General features: G+C 44.5%; 1 protein-coding gene across 2 annotated transcripts in view; it reads left to right on the top strand.

Annotated features, from left to right (window-relative positions):
* The window catches only part of LOC104591273 (protein STICHEL-like 3), a 39867-nt gene that overhangs the window by 10336 nt on the left and 14082 nt on the right, over window positions 1-15449 (top strand). The gene's annotated exons all lie outside the window — the stretch shown is intronic.

Here is a 15449-nt window from a genome sequence, read left to right as displayed (position 1 = left end):
GCAGGTCCAAGGCCTCTGCTCTAATACTTTCAAGATAAGACCATTCTTTGATAATTGAGGCTATTATGTGTTTACTGACAAGACTATTTTGTACATCATCCCTTGTGACATGGAATTGTAGATATTGGTGAACTAAGAAACATGATTCTGGGGGATCAAATCATATGGATTTGAGAAATACCCCTAGTTATGGAAGCTCAATTCTTGCACTTTGGGTTGCTCCTTGTCATTTTGTCTAACTTGCTCTTCTGTCTTCAGAATTTTTAGTACTTAAACTTTAACATGTAAAAGTAGTTAGTGAAGGAGAGAAAACGAGTACGATTCTGTAGAGGAGGGAGAATGGAGAGGGAGATGACGAAATCCGGGGCAGAGAAAAAGAGGGTCCGACGATCGTCCTCAGTTGCAAATGGTAGCAGAGATTCCAGCAATGACACCCCACCTAGGAGTGTGGAGAGAAACAAAGGGAAGATGGGACGGGAGGAGAGAAACGAAGGATGGACGAAGGGACGAGAGGAGAGAAACGAAGGGAACTTCAGGATGGCAGGAAGGTGGCGTGTGGAGCTAGCTATTGAAGAAAAAATCTTCCTCTTCGAACAAGGATGAACGAAGGGTAAGATGCATCAGAAAATTAGAGAAGGCAACAGGGCGATGACTCTGTTACCAGAGGAAGCGAGCTCCTGGTTGAAAGGCTTTATTGATGGCACAGCCTATACTGTAAAGAAGGAAGGTGGAAAAACTCCTTGGTATGTCCTGGAAAAAGGTTTGAGGCGCAGTCGAGGAGAAACAGTAGAGGCTGGTTTTTCACAGCAACAGAGCATTTTGGTGCTAACAAGAAGCAGACGTTATGTGTGCCTGAAGGACCTAAGGCCCAAGGGTGGTTGTTCCTTTGCTGATAAACTACAATCTTTCTTGATGATGGTTGAGAGTAAAGGAAGAGTAGGTTCTGATAAGAGTTTGAATATTTGTAATGAAGAGGAACAAGGTAAATACAGAATGGGAGTAAAGGAAGAGTAGGTTCTAATAAGAAAGAGACTCTTTTAGTGATAGCTGGGGCAGGTAAATACAGAATGGGAGTAAACATACAGAGAGGTGATTGGGAAAGTAAACTGATAGTTAAAGCTTCAGCTCACATTCTAGACTGGAGGAAAGTTGCAGATCTGTTAACAGCAAGTTTAAAGTTGAAGAGCACATTTATTTTAACACCTTTTGAGAAGGACAAGGTTTTGCTGGATCTGCTTGAGAATAGAGTAGAAGTTGAGGCTTTAAATATCCAAGCTAAACTTGGAAACTTCACAGTATGAAGATGGTGTCCGGGATCAAACTCCAAAAATTTCTTTGTTGAAGATGGAGTGCTGGTGCGTCTCTTAGGTCTTCCCTTTCACTTGTGGAAGCAAGAAACTGCTGAAGCCATTGCTTTGATGTGTGGAGGATCACTAGGAGGTGCCTTTTGGGGAGACCTTTGTTCAGCTTCCATTTTATTGAATGGAGTAAAACCTGAGGAGATTCCTCGGAAGATAGAGGTGCTACTTGAAGGTCAATGCTACTCAGTGTGGCTGGCTTCATCCATTGAATCGGTGCTCTGGAAAGAGGCTCGTAGGGAGGGAGATGAGAAGGTTGAAGAAGAAGAACTGCGTGGCAAGAAAGGGTTGGAGGATTCAAACAAGAAAAACACTTTCACTAAAATGGAAAAACAAATGCTGGAGAAACAGAAGGGTAGCATTCAGGGGGTGGGATTTTCGCGTGTGGAAGCAGTGAACAGTCTGGAGGGTGGCAGGTCCTTTGCACAGGTTGTAACCGGCGCCAATATGACTTTTTTGAACAAGGAAAAGGGGTTGGCCCAAGGAAGAAGTGACCTAGACCTGATAAAACCAAACCAAGCCCGGGGTTGGACGTGCGTGACCTTCTTAAAAGTCACGTGAGCTCGCGGGTGTTTAAGAATGGGCCAAAGCAAAAGCCCATGCAGACTATTAGTAGTGTTTTTAAAGGCCCAAACAGGTCAGCGAGCCCGACCCAGTTTGTTAAAAAGGCGCGTGAGCCTTTAATGAACCACGTGACTGGGGTTTCGACTAAGATAGACAACGTTAACGGTCTATCATCGTCCTTAGTCGCGAGACAGGGGGGGAATGCATGCAGCGCCGGAAACCAGAGAAGAAGTGGGCTTTACAGTGGGTTTCCCGACGAAGTCTGAAGGAGCTTAGCCCCTTGCGACGCTCCTCAGAGAGGCCGAAGCCAAGTTTCGCTAGGGGAAGAACTGAAGAGGAAAAAGAGAAGATTGAAGGCTGGGTGCAGGACAGTGAAGGCGATGATGAATCGGAGGACCTTTCTGTTGATGGCACTAGTGTTGGGCAGTGTAAACGACAAAGGTAGTTGTGCTGGAGGTGACATGGATGGGTGGAATATTGCAAGCTTATTTTAGGGTGAAGAGTGCAATCGACTTATCTCATTCCCAAGACTACGGAGCGTGCAAGGATTATCAGAAGGGGCAAACCGGGAGAACCAGAAGCAGAGCAGGAACATGCCATTTAGGGGTGAACCAAGGGTAGAGTGGAAAGATCACCAGGTTGACCAAAGGATAGAAGTACTTCCCAACCAACTCAGGGAGATAAATGTTTACCAACCTCTGGAACAAGAGAGGGAGGCCGGATTCCTAGGTAACCATGTGATTTCGGTTTGTGCTACTAATGTGTCTCCTGTGTCTTTGGTTCCAGATTCTGTTTCTGTTCCATGTCCTGTAGCCCTTGAATATGCAGCCGAGCTAGCAGGCGGGCTCTTTGAGGAGGGGGAGAGGGGAAGGAATGTGGGAAGGTGCGGAAAGAAAGGTATAGGAGTGGTGAAGTGTGGGAAATCATTGAAAGAGTGTTTAAGGAAGTGGAAGGGAAGCTGATCTGGAGGAGGGAAGGGGAGGAAGGAAGAGAGGAGGGAAAGGAATGAGGGTAGAGATGGAGAGGATTACGGGGAGAGAGCAAGGAAGGAGGGAGGTAACATGAAAGGGAGGAAGGATGGAGAGGAAAGAACAGAGGTGGGACCAGAGGAGAGGAAGGAAGGGTAGGTGGACATAGATGGAGGGGATTCTGTAGGAAGGGTAGCGGTGGAGGACTCGGTGAGAGAAGACACGATAGCAGAATTTGTAGGGAAGTTGGGTTGTAGGCTGGAAGATTTGAATGAGTTGAAAGAAAGTTTACAAAAGAGGAAGAAGCAGATCATAACAAAGAAGAGGAGATTGAGTGAAGTAGAGAGATTGAAGAGAGATGTAGAAGGAGACAAGAAGCTCGGGGTAAAAGGAGATAGAAGGAAAGGGGGAAAGTAGTGGGTAGGTGGCAAGGGGTTTTATAAAAGAAGCGGAATGAAGATTCTTAGTTGGAATGTGAGGGGAATTGGGAGTGCAAAGAAGAGAGCAACAATAAAAGAGGTAATAAGACGGTATGACCCAGACATTGTGCTGTTGTAAGAGTCTAAGAGAATGGAGTTCAATGACAAGTGGGCAAGGAGTGTATGGAAAGCCAGGGGGATTAGCTGGGTGGCGGCTTCATCGTGGGGTGCTTCCGGGGGGATTGTAACAATGTGGAAGAGGGATGTGGTTGAAGGTCTGGAGGATTTGATCGGAAAGTACTCAATTTCCATGAAGTTTAAGCAGCAAGAGGATGATTATATGTGGGTGCTCACAAATGTTTACGGACCGAATGACTACAGAGAGAGAAAGGAGCTGTGGGAGGAACTGGATGATGTTAGAGGGTTGTGGGATGGGCCTTGGTGCATGGGTGGGGATTTCAATGTGATCAGATTCTCGGAGGAGTCCAATAAGGTTAACTAGAGGGTGACAAAAAGCATGAGGAAGTTTAACAGTTTTGTGGATGCCTTTGAGCTTAAAGAGATTCCCCTAGCACATAAGGCATTTACATGGTCAAATCTCCAATCTAGACCCATTTGCTCTAAGATGGATAGATTCCTATTCTCTTTGGAATGGGAAGAACATTGGGGAACCTTGGCTTCTAGAGCTCTCCCAAGGGTGACCTTGGATCACTGGCCCATAGTGTTATGTAAGGAGGAAAGAAGGTGTGGAGGTCCTACCCCCTTTAGTTTGAAAATATGTGGTTACTTCATCCAGGGTTTCCTAACAAAGTGAGGGAGTGGTGGCACGAGTGTAACCCGTTGGTGGAGTGGGAGGGGATGAGATTCCATAAGAAACTACAATTCTTGAAAGCAAGAATCAAGGAGTGGAATTTGATGGAGTTCGGGAGGATAGAAGAAAGAAAGGGAGACCTGATGGATAAGATTGAAAGCCTTGACTCTAAAGAGGAAATGGGAGAATTTGGAGGGGAAGACAAGGATCTCAGGAGAGACTTGAGAAGACAGTTAGAGGACTGCCTGCACAAGGAGGAAATTAGCTTGAGGCAAAAATCTCGGTGTAAATGGTTGCAAGAGGGAGACAGAAACACTAGGTATTTCCACTCTCTAGCAGATGGCAGGAGAAGGAAGAACTCTATTTCCAAATTGGTAGTAGATGGAGTTGAGTTAGTACAACAAGAGGAGATTGCCAGGGCCTGTGCAGAGCACTTCAAATCTATTCTAAGAAGGCCTGTGAGTAGAAGGGTGTGGGTAGAAGGTTTGGATTGGCCAAATGTAGGGGTGGAGAACAGGACAAGGTTGGAACGAAGCTTTAATCTAGAAGAGATCAAGGAGGCTGTGTTTTCTATGGATAGAACAAAAGCTCTAGGGCCGGATGGGTTCACAATGGCTTTTTATCAGGATTGTTGGGATATCTTGAAAGGTGATCTCTTGCGGGTGTTTGAGGAGTTTTTCAGGAGAGGTTGTCAATCCGGGTGTGAACTCTACATTTATAGCCTTAATTCCAAAAAGGAAAGATGCATCCCACCCGAAGGATTTTAGGCCAATTAGCTTGGTTAATAGCTTGTATAAGATCATTGCAAAAGTGTTGTCTTTGAGGCTGAAGAAGGTACTACCAGATATCATTGCACACTATCAAGGAGCTTTTGTGAGTGGAAGACAAATTATAGATCAGATCTTAATTGCTAATGAGAGTGTGGAGAACTTTAAGAGGGATAAGAAGAAGGGAGTGGTCTATAAATTGGACTTGGAAAAGGCTTATGACTTGGTGGACTGGGATTTCTTGAGGAAAGTTTTAACTACATTCGGGTTTGGGACTAGATGGTGTAAGTGGATCATGGGTTGTGTCCGGAATTGTCATTATTCAGTGCTAGTGAATGGGACAGTGGTAGATTTCTTTCTAGCGAGTAGGGGTATAAGACAAGGAGACCCCCTTTCTCCTTTCTTGTTCATTCTAATTGCGAAGGTTTTGGGGAAATTGATTCACAGAGCAGATTCTAGGGGGCTCATTAGAGGCTGGAGAGTTGGGAGGATGGAAACCCCCCTCACTCACTTACAGTTTGCTGATGACACGATTATGTTTTGTGAAGGCGGTAATGTGAGGTTTATTAGGAACTTAAAGTCGGTGATACAACTGTTTGAGCAAATGTCCAATTTGAAGGTTAACCTTGGGAAAAGCTGTGTAGTGGGGGTGAATTTGGAGGAGGGAGAGATCAGGGAGAGTGCTGAAGTGCTGGGGTGTGAAGTTTCAGGGTGGCCTTTGAACTACTTGGAGTTGCCATTAGGTGATAATCCCAAGAGAGAGAGTTTTTGGAACCCGGTGATGGAAAGGTTTGAAAAAAGACTGGTATCCTGGAAAAAGAACTACCTCTCTCTTGGTGGGAGAATTACACTAATTAAGCTCACGCTTGCTAACTTACCCATCTTTTTCATGTCGGTGTTTAAAATCCCAGTGAAGATTGCTAACAGTTTAGAGAAGCTAATGAGAGATTTCATGTGGGAGCCGGGAGAGGAGAAGATGGATCATAGAGTTAGCTGGGAGATAGTGTATAGGAGTAAGTCGTGTGGTGGTTTGGGGCTTGGGAGTATTAGGAGATGGAATTTGACTCTGTTGGGGAAGTGGTTGCGGAGGTTTCCTATGGAGAAGGAGAAGCTATGGGCTAGAATAGTGGCAAGTATACATGGGCTGGAGCACAATGGATGGGACGCTGGAATCAGAGTTAGGACCACAAGCAATTCTCCTTGGAAAGCCATTCATGACCTGCTACCAGATTTCTTCCCTAATATTAGGTATGACTTGAATTCTGGTAACTCCATAAAATTTTGGGAACAAACCTGGGTGGGGAGCGCCCCCTCTAAAGGATCAGTTTCCGTCTTTGTATGCTCTTTCTGATTTGAAAAATGAGCCAATCTCGTCTTTCACCACCCCGTCCTCTTCCACTTCTGGGATTGGGTGGAACTTGGGTCTAAGAAGGGATTTGAGGGACTCAGACTTCAACAGTATTTTGAGCCTTATTGCACTTCTTGATAACGTTATCTTAGCCCCACTAGGGCAGATTCTAGAATTTGGACACCTACCCCCAATGGCATTTTCTCTTGTGCTTTGTTCTTCAAAGTCTTAAGTCAGTCCACCAGTCCTACCCTTTCCCCTTTCCCTGTTGGTGAGGTTTGGTGCAGAGCTATACCCCTTAGGGTTGGTAGTTTTTGTTGGGAAGCCTATCTGGAAAGAATCAACACTGGTGATCTACTACAAAAGAAGAGACCCAATACTTGCTTGTCACCTCAGTGGTGTGTTCTGTGTAAAGCAGATGGGGAGACTGGTTTTCACCTACTGGTGTCTTGCCACTTCACGAGGTCAATTTGGGATTGGGCTTTCTCCTTATTTGGATGCAGCTGGAATCCCCCATCAGACTTGCAGGGCCTTTTCTCCCCTTCCTTTTTCATGTGGCAGATAAAAAGGGGAAGGACAATGTGGAGAGGACTAAGGGTTGCAGTATGTTGGACACTGTGGGAAGAAAGAAACTCCAGGATATTCTCAGAAACTCAGAGATGAGCAACAGATTTGAGGGCTATCATACATATTAGGGCGGTACAGTGGCTGAAATCTTTGGAACTATTCACAGATTACACTGTGGATGACATGTTGAGGAAGTGGGATGAAATTGCAAATTGCACGCAGACCAAGTCAGTAATGAGTGTGGCTTGGACCCCCCCACCTAGTGGATTCTTGAAATTAAACTTTGATGGGTGTAGTAGGGGAAACCCGGGACAATTGGGGATCGGGGGTGTTTTGAGGGATGAAAATGGGGTCATCTCTGCTATGTTCTCAGGCCCAATTGGAGTGGGTGACTCCCTTAGAGCTGAGATCTTTGCAGTTATGGAAGGAGTCCGGAAAGCTAAGGAATTGAACATCAAGAAACTCATAATTGAAGGGGATTCAGAGGTGGTGATAGGGTGGCTGACTAAAGATCAAAATGATTTATGGAAGTACAATAATGAGAGGAGGAAATTCAAGTGGCTGGTGCGGGAGTGGAAGTGAAGACATGTTGGATTAAAAGATCGGCTAATTCCCTAGCTGACGGTTTAGCTAAACAAGGGGCAGAAAGAGATTATTGTTTTGGGCTAAGCTGTAACGTTAGTGTCTTTTTCTTTTTTCCTTTCTTGAAGCTCTTTGTGACTATTGGAAGATAAGTGTGTTTGTCTTCCACTTGTAAATTTTCTACTGATGAATTAATGAAGGTGTTATTGATAAAAAAAAAAAAAAAAGAGGAACAAGGTACTCCAGAGCTTAGTAAGGTTCAGAGCTCTTTGTCAAGAAATTTCAGTAACAAGTGCAGCAATAATTAGGAAGTTTTGAACTGGGAGTGCAGAATGGTGCTAACAGCAGATAGGGTGGTCAAGGACTGGACTAAAGTTTTGAATGTAGTTGCAGAGAAACTTGGGGTAGAAGCTGATGCCATGTTACTGCCGTTTGATGAGAAGAAAGCTATTCTAGACGTTGGTGATGAACAGTTGAGCTTTAACACAGTGCAGTTAGAAGATGGATTCATACAGGTGCAAAACTGGGTCCCAATCTGCATCGAAGTCGACCCTTTTGAAGGCAATTTTCTGATCAGGCTCTTAGGGCTCCCCTTTAATTTGTGGACTAACTCCATCATGGAGAAAATCACAATGTTCTTGGGAGGAGCCCTGCTGGAGGTAAACCTGAGGAGTTTGTGTGCGACAGAACTCAGAGTAGCAGGGATTAAGCCAGAAAATTTGCCTCGGTCAATTGAAGTTCTCTCTGAGGGAGCCTGCTATCGCATTTGGTTGGCCTCAGAAACTGAAGTGTTGCTTTGGGGAAGACGAATGGAGGTTGAAGGTGATGGTGAGGTGGCAGGCTGGAGCACACGTGGCTCCCAAGGATTAGAGGGTAGCTCTGATGCATGTGGAAGGGTGAAAAAAGAATCGGAACAGTCGTAGGAGGTTAATAGTTCTCGAAATTATCCCTTGAAGGAAATTGATACAATTTTTTTTTGAAACAAAAATAGCGTTTTCGGGAGGACCTTCTTATGCTGACATGGCAAAAAGCCGAAGGGGACCTTTTGGGCTCGACCAGGAGACTCAATCTGAACCAGTGGGAAGTGTGGTTAAGCCAGGTGCCAAACCGCAAGATCTCCTAAGGGACCCACGTGATAAACTTAAAGGGTCACGTGGGTCGAGAAAGGGAGAGAGAAATGATAGACGAGAATCCCCGTCTATCATCGTCCAGAAAGGGAACAACCGAACTTGAAGGATCTCTAAAGCGGCAACCTGGAGGGGGTTTCAGGACAGCTCCCTGAAATGGGTTTCTCGGCAGGACCTAAAAGAGCAGGCTCTTCGCCCAACTGATTGCCCAAACCTGCAATACTTGAGGACTTGGTTTGAAGAAAGGGAGGAGGAAGATCTTGGGTGGATAGATTGCAGCTCGGAGGGGGAAACTGAGGAGGATTTTTCAGACGAGGCATTACCTTGGAAGCATTGGAGAAGAAGGAATCCGAGAAGAACAAAACGGGGATACCCTAAACCTGGAGTACCTATTTCCTGATCCTGTGATGGGTTAACAAAAGAAGGTTACGGAGACTCATTTGAATAGGTGACAGGGCACAAACAGATGGGGGATTAACTCAATGCCCGGAAGTGAATGAGCCTTTACCAAGGTGTAAGCTAGTGCAAGTAGCCGACAGGGAATTAGCTCGAGTTGACCCAGAATCGAGCAGGGGTACACCACATAATGGTAAACTGTTGGGTGAGGGTAGTGATATTGGTGTTGGACAGGTGACGGGAAAAATTTCTTACCATCCCGAGGAGACAGAAAGCTCAGAGAACTCCATACAGGGAACAACAACCAACAATCCACTTGATACCAACCCTCAGTTGAACCAAGGTAGTTCTATTAGCCCTGCCAATTTAGTTTTTGCTATTGACAAGTGCTTTGTAACTCTTGTTCCAGATTCCCTTCCCATCCGAGAGTCGGAGGCCCATGATCAGCAAGCTACTTTGTGCAGAGGGAAACGAAAGGGAGGGGCCATTGGGGGTATTATAATTCGGCCTGCCTTTGAGTTTTGTTAGTCTGATAACAACCAAGAAGAGAGAAGAATAAAGAAGAAAGAAAGAGAGAGAGAAAGGAGGAGAAAAGGAGAGAAGAAAAGTCTGGTTCGAATAAGGGAAAAAATCACCTCTCCCATTCGGCCAAACATGTTTTATATTACTAACATAATGGAAAAGACACAAGTGCCCTTACTTAAGTGAGGGACACTAGTTCTAATATAATATTACAGATCAGCAACCTCAACATAAGTATAAAGACAGAAATACCCCTACACTGACACTCCCCCTCAAGCTGGTGAGCATACATATAATCCTAGCTTGTTACATATGTAGTCCACTCTTCCCCGACTCAACCCTTTTGTAAATAAGTCTGCCCACTGGTTCCCTGTGTTAACATATGTAGTGTCTATCGCTCCATTCAACACCCTCTCTCTCACAAAGTGACAGTCAACCTCTATGTGCTTGGTTCTTTCATGAAACACCGGATTAGAAGAAATATGAACTGCAGCCTGATTGTTACAATAGAGTTTCATTGGAGTGTTAATATTGTATCCTATCTCCTGTAGAAGGTTCCTTAGCCACAAATTCACAAGCAATATGTGCCAATTCTGCCTCTGCACTGCTTCTCGCCACGACTGTCTGCTTCTTACTTTTCCATGTCACCAGATTACCCCCAAGAAAAGTGCAATAGCCTGTGGTAGACCTTCTATCAGACATAGAACCGGCCCAGTCAGCATCAGTATACCCTTCTATTTCAAGTTTTCCACCACTTTTGTATATCGAACCACGACTAGGGGCCCCTTTTAAATACCTCACAATTCTTAGAACCGCATCCCAATGAGGAACCAGAGGTTTCTGCATGAACTGACTTACCACACTAACCGCAAATGAAATATCTGGCCGAGTAATGGTTAGGTAGTTCAGTTTACCTACAAGTCGCCAGTATCTGCTAGGGTCTTCAAACACTTCACCCATATCACTACTCAGCCTAGTATTTGTTTCCATAGGTGTTTCAGTTGATTTAGCACCTAACAAACCTGTTTCCTCCAGCAAATCAAGCACATATTTCCTCTGACACAAATTAATACCATGCTTAGATCTTGCTACTTCTATCCCCAAGAAATATTTCAATTTACCAAGGTCCTTTGTTTGAAAATGTTCCTGTAGAAAAGTCTTCAACCTGTCAATGCCCATTTTATCATTCCTGGTCTTAACAGTGTAGTCGGCCAGAGATAGGAGGAAGAGGAGAGAAGAGAAGAGAAGAAGAAGAGAAGAGAAGAGAGGAGAGAAGAGAGAAGGTTTGCAATGTGACAGTACTGGCGGCGCCAGTGTTTATTTTACTATATATAGGGTGACAGAAATAACAAGGGAAAAGACCCTTGTGCCCCTGAGTACAATAACAGACATAACGAAAATAAAAAAACACTTTAGATAGCCAAACAGGCCCTAACATCTGCAACTAAGTTATTTTAACATTATTCTAACACTCCCCCTCAAGTTGGAGCATAAATGTCAATCATGCCCAACTTGTCACACAAATCTTTGTGCCGCACATGATGAAGACCTTTGGTGAAGATATCTGCAAGTTGCTCTTCTAAGCTGACATATGGTGTGCACACTTCTCCACTTTCAAGTTTCTCTCTGATAAAATGCTTGTCCACTTCAATGTGTTTCGTCCTATCATGCAGAACTGGATTAGCAGCTTTATTGTCACAGTAGAGTGACGTAGGATTGCTTACTGCGAAACCCAGTTCACCTAACAGATTTCTTATCCACATGATTTCCGCAACCCTATGAGTCATCGCTCTATACTCTGCTTCAGCACTGGATCTAGCCACCACACTTTGTTTTTTGCTTTTCCATGTAACAAGGTTTCCTCCTACAAAGGCACAATAACCACTGGTAGACTTTCGGTCATTGACTGCTCCTGCCCAATCTGCATCAGTATATATTTTCCACTTTTAAGTGACTGTGTTTCTGGAACAACAAACCAGCTCTAGGAAACTTCTTGAGATATCTCAAGATCCTCTCTACAGCCTCAAAGTGAGTTGTCCTCGGGCTGTGCATGAATTGACTAAGGACACCCACTGCATAGGCAATGTCAGGCCTGGTCATAGACAAATACAGAAGTCTCCCCACAAGTCTCTGGAACATCTTTACATCTTTCAAAAACTCTCCCTGACTGTCTCCCAGATGGTGATTAGGTTCAATAGGTGAATCAGATGGTTTTACCCCCAACTTGCCTGTATCTTCTAGTAGATCTAGTACATACTTCCGTTGGGAAATAAAGATGCCCTTGTGAGAGCGGGCAACTTCAATTCCAAGAAAGTATCGTAAGGGGCCTAGATCCTTCACCTCAAATTTAGTGGCTAAGAATTTTTTGTCTCTGGATTTTAGCCTCCCAATCTCCTGTAATCACTATGTCATCCACATACACAATAAGAGCTGCAATTTTACCTTCACCTCTTTTTACAAACAGGGTATGATCTGACTGGCATTGTTTGAATCCCATCTGTTGGACTGCTAAATGGAACTTACTAAACCAAGCCCGAGGTGATTGTTTCAACCCATATAGGGACTTTTTTTAACCTGCACACCTTTTGTTTACTGCCTTTGGCACACAACCCTGGGGGTTGGGTCATGTACACTTCCTCTTCCAAGTCACCATTCAAGAAGGCATTCTTGATGTCCAATTGGTGAAGATCCCAGTCAAGATTTGCTGCCAAGGAAAGGAGAATCCGGATAGAGTTCATCTTCACTACTGGAGCAAAAGTCTCTGCATAGTCCACTCCATATACCTGTGTGAAGCCTCTTGCTACCAGTCTAGCCTTGTACCTTTCAACAGTTCCATCAGCTTTGTATTTCATTGTGAACACCCACTTGCACCCCACTGGTTCCTTCCCCTCAAGAAGATCTACCAACTCCCAAGTACCATTTTTGTGTAAGGCATCAATTTCTTCCTGCATTGCATCTGTCCATTCAGATTTTGAAAAAGCTTCTGCCACGGTCTTAGGGATGGGGACACTATCCACAGAAGAGAGAAAGGCACGGTACGAAGGTGAAACATGCTCATAGGACACAAAATTAGAGATGGGATGATTAGTGGTACAAGATCTAACACCCTTTCTCTTAGCAATAGGAATATTAAGATCATTGGTGATAGGTGAATCAACATTTAAAGGAGCAATGGGAGCAAGTGTACCTGGCTGATGAGACGGATCTGCCTCGGGTGAATCCGATGATGTTGGTTGCATAGTGTCCGGCTCCACGGCTCTTGAACTCTGCTGGCTCTTATGGCGACGGTGAAAAACCCGGAACAGAGGAGGATCGGGTAAAGGAAGTAGTTGAATCTGAGTCGTCGCCTGTTTCTCCTCAACCCTACTCTCCCCCTGAGGAGAAACCGAGAAGAACGGTTGACTCTCAAAGAATGAGACATCAATGGAAACATAGTACTTGTGGGCAATGGGATCATAGCAACGATACCCCTTTTGAGATGAAGGGTAACCAAGAAAAACACAAGGAATAGCCTGAGGGTCAAGTTTACCACGAGTAGGTGACAGGTTGTGGACAAAACAACGACACCCAAAAACACGCATCGGAATGGTGGACAGCGGGGCTGTAGGGAACAAGAGCTGATGTGAGGCCTTATACTCTAGTAGCCGAGAGGGCATGCGATTGATGATATATGTCGCACACAATACTGCATCCATCCAGAACTGTTTTGGCACATTCTTATGAATCACCAAGCCACGAGCAACTTCGAGAAGGTGATGGTTTTTTCGTTCAGCCACACCATTTTGTTGGGGTGTCCTGGCACAAGAGCTTCGCTGAAGTGACCCACTCGAAGCAAAGAACTTCGTGAGATCACTATGGAAATATTCCTTTGCATTGTCCGATTGGAAGACATGAATTTCCGTTTGGAACTGAGTAAACACCATGCGTTGAAAATCTTTCACAATTTGTGGCACTTCATCTCGAGATCGCATAGGGTAAACCCAAGTGTATCGAGAATAATCATCAATCAAAGTAACAAAATACTTATAGCCAGCCGCAGTAGGTAGAGTAATAGGGCCCCAAACATCAGAATAAACAATATGAAATGGAAATTCAGATCTTTTATTTCGTAAAGGTAAAGAACTTCTACAATGCTTACTCAACTGACAAGTTTGACACTGTAACTGACTCACTAACAAGGACTCAAACAACTTTGGGAACATAACTTTTAACGACTCAAAAGAAAGATGACCTAAATGACTATGCCATAAATATGCCTGACTCTCACTCGATGAACTTGTGGACTCAGTCGCCACTAGACCAGCATTATTCTCCAACACGTAGAGACCATCTACCATGCTTCCTCTACCAATCGTCTTCCCCGAGGTCAAATCTTGAAACACACATGAAGACGGAAAAAAGGTGACTGAGCAGTTCAAAGAGTGAGTAAGACTACTAATGGACAACAAATTAATAGGTAATTTCGGAACATGTAGGACATTAGGAAGAGTAAGGCCAAGTGGGAGAGATATGGTGCCTCGGCCAGCTATGGTAGAAAAAGAACCATCAGCCAGTCTTACCTTATCTCTCCCAGAGAGAAGGTTATATATCTGGAACAAATTTGACTTACCGGTCATGTGATTTGAGGCTCTGGAGTCAATAATCCAAGGTGAATCAGTAGTATGAGATGACACATGGAAGGCTGTGGCATTACCTGATGTAGACGCAAATGAGGTAGAAGGAGTAAGCCCAGAATCCACCTGGCGGAGAGTCCTACCATACAATTCCAAATGTTCACGGAAGGAGTTGATAATATCTTCCTTAGGGTCAGAACCGGGATGTCTCTCTTGAGTTACGGAAGGACTAGTCTCTGTCGATGCCATATTAGCTGAGTTATACCTTTTTTTATTCTGCTGGCCTGGTTTCCTGCCCTGATCCGGTGCTGACTTCTTACCCAAATCCTGTGCCCATTTAGGTTTTCCATGGAGATCCTAGCATGTATCTTTCGTGTGTCATGTCTTCTGGCAGTGAGTGCACCAAAGCTTGCTTTTATCTTCTGATTTTTTCTGAGTGTCACCCCTTTTAAAGCCACCTCCGACATTTGTATCTGAATTTCCCCGGACTGCTAGGGCAACTGACTCCCCTTCTACACCATTCATCACACTTCTTCTGCTTTCTTCTGACTGCACCAAGGCATACACCTCCTGGACTGATGGCAAGTCTTTACTACCCAAGATCTGTACCCTGATGGACTCATATGACGGATTCAGCCCTAGGAGGAAGGCAAACACTCGTTGCTGTGATACAAGTGACTTGTAGGCCTTTGCATCTTCATCACACTTCCAATTCACATTCTGATAGTGATCAAGTTCTTTCCATATTGATGTCAAATCAGAATAGTACATCAAGACTCCTCTCCCTCTGCTTGCAAGTAGAAGATTCAGCTTGTAGTTGATATATCTTGGCATAGTGTCTCTGTTCTGAATAAGTGGACTTCGCTTGTTCCCATATCTCACAAGCAGTTTCAGCCCACATAAAAGTCTTCCTTACTTGTGGCAGCATTGAAACCAAGAGCCAAGACATCACCATACTGTTCTCTTGGTTCCACCTATCATGCTCAGCACTTCCATACTTCGGTTCCTTTACTCTCCCATTGATGTATCCTATTCGCCCCCTAGCAGTGATGTAGAGTTTTATCCCCCTAGACCACTCAAGGTAATTCAAACCATCAAAGGGAATGACAGCCATGGGAAAGCTTATATCCATTCCCCCACTCACTCCATTGTGGCTCCCTGAGATCTCTGAAGTAGCAGAATTCTCAGTCGACATGGTCAAGCAGTTAATCAGTCCCAAACACCGGACTTAGGACCCCTCCTTACTCCACAAAACAATGCTCCACTCAGTTCACACCCACACACTCGGGTTTACCAACCAAATTGAGCACAAAGAGTACCAAATTTCAGACAAAAAACTGAGGTAATATTCGACAGATTTCAGACCTGTATAGTTTTAACAGTCCCCACCTACCAGAATTCCAAAAT

This window comes from Nelumbo nucifera, chromosome 6 (genome assembly GCF_055504915.1).
Source record: "Nelumbo nucifera cultivar China Antique chromosome 6, China Antique-T2T, whole genome shotgun sequence".
NCBI classification, from domain to species: domain Eukaryota; kingdom Viridiplantae; phylum Streptophyta; class Magnoliopsida; order Proteales; family Nelumbonaceae; genus Nelumbo; species Nelumbo nucifera.
The sequence above is the reverse complement of the archived record's forward strand: the minus strand, read 5'-3'. Positions and strand labels throughout refer to the sequence as shown.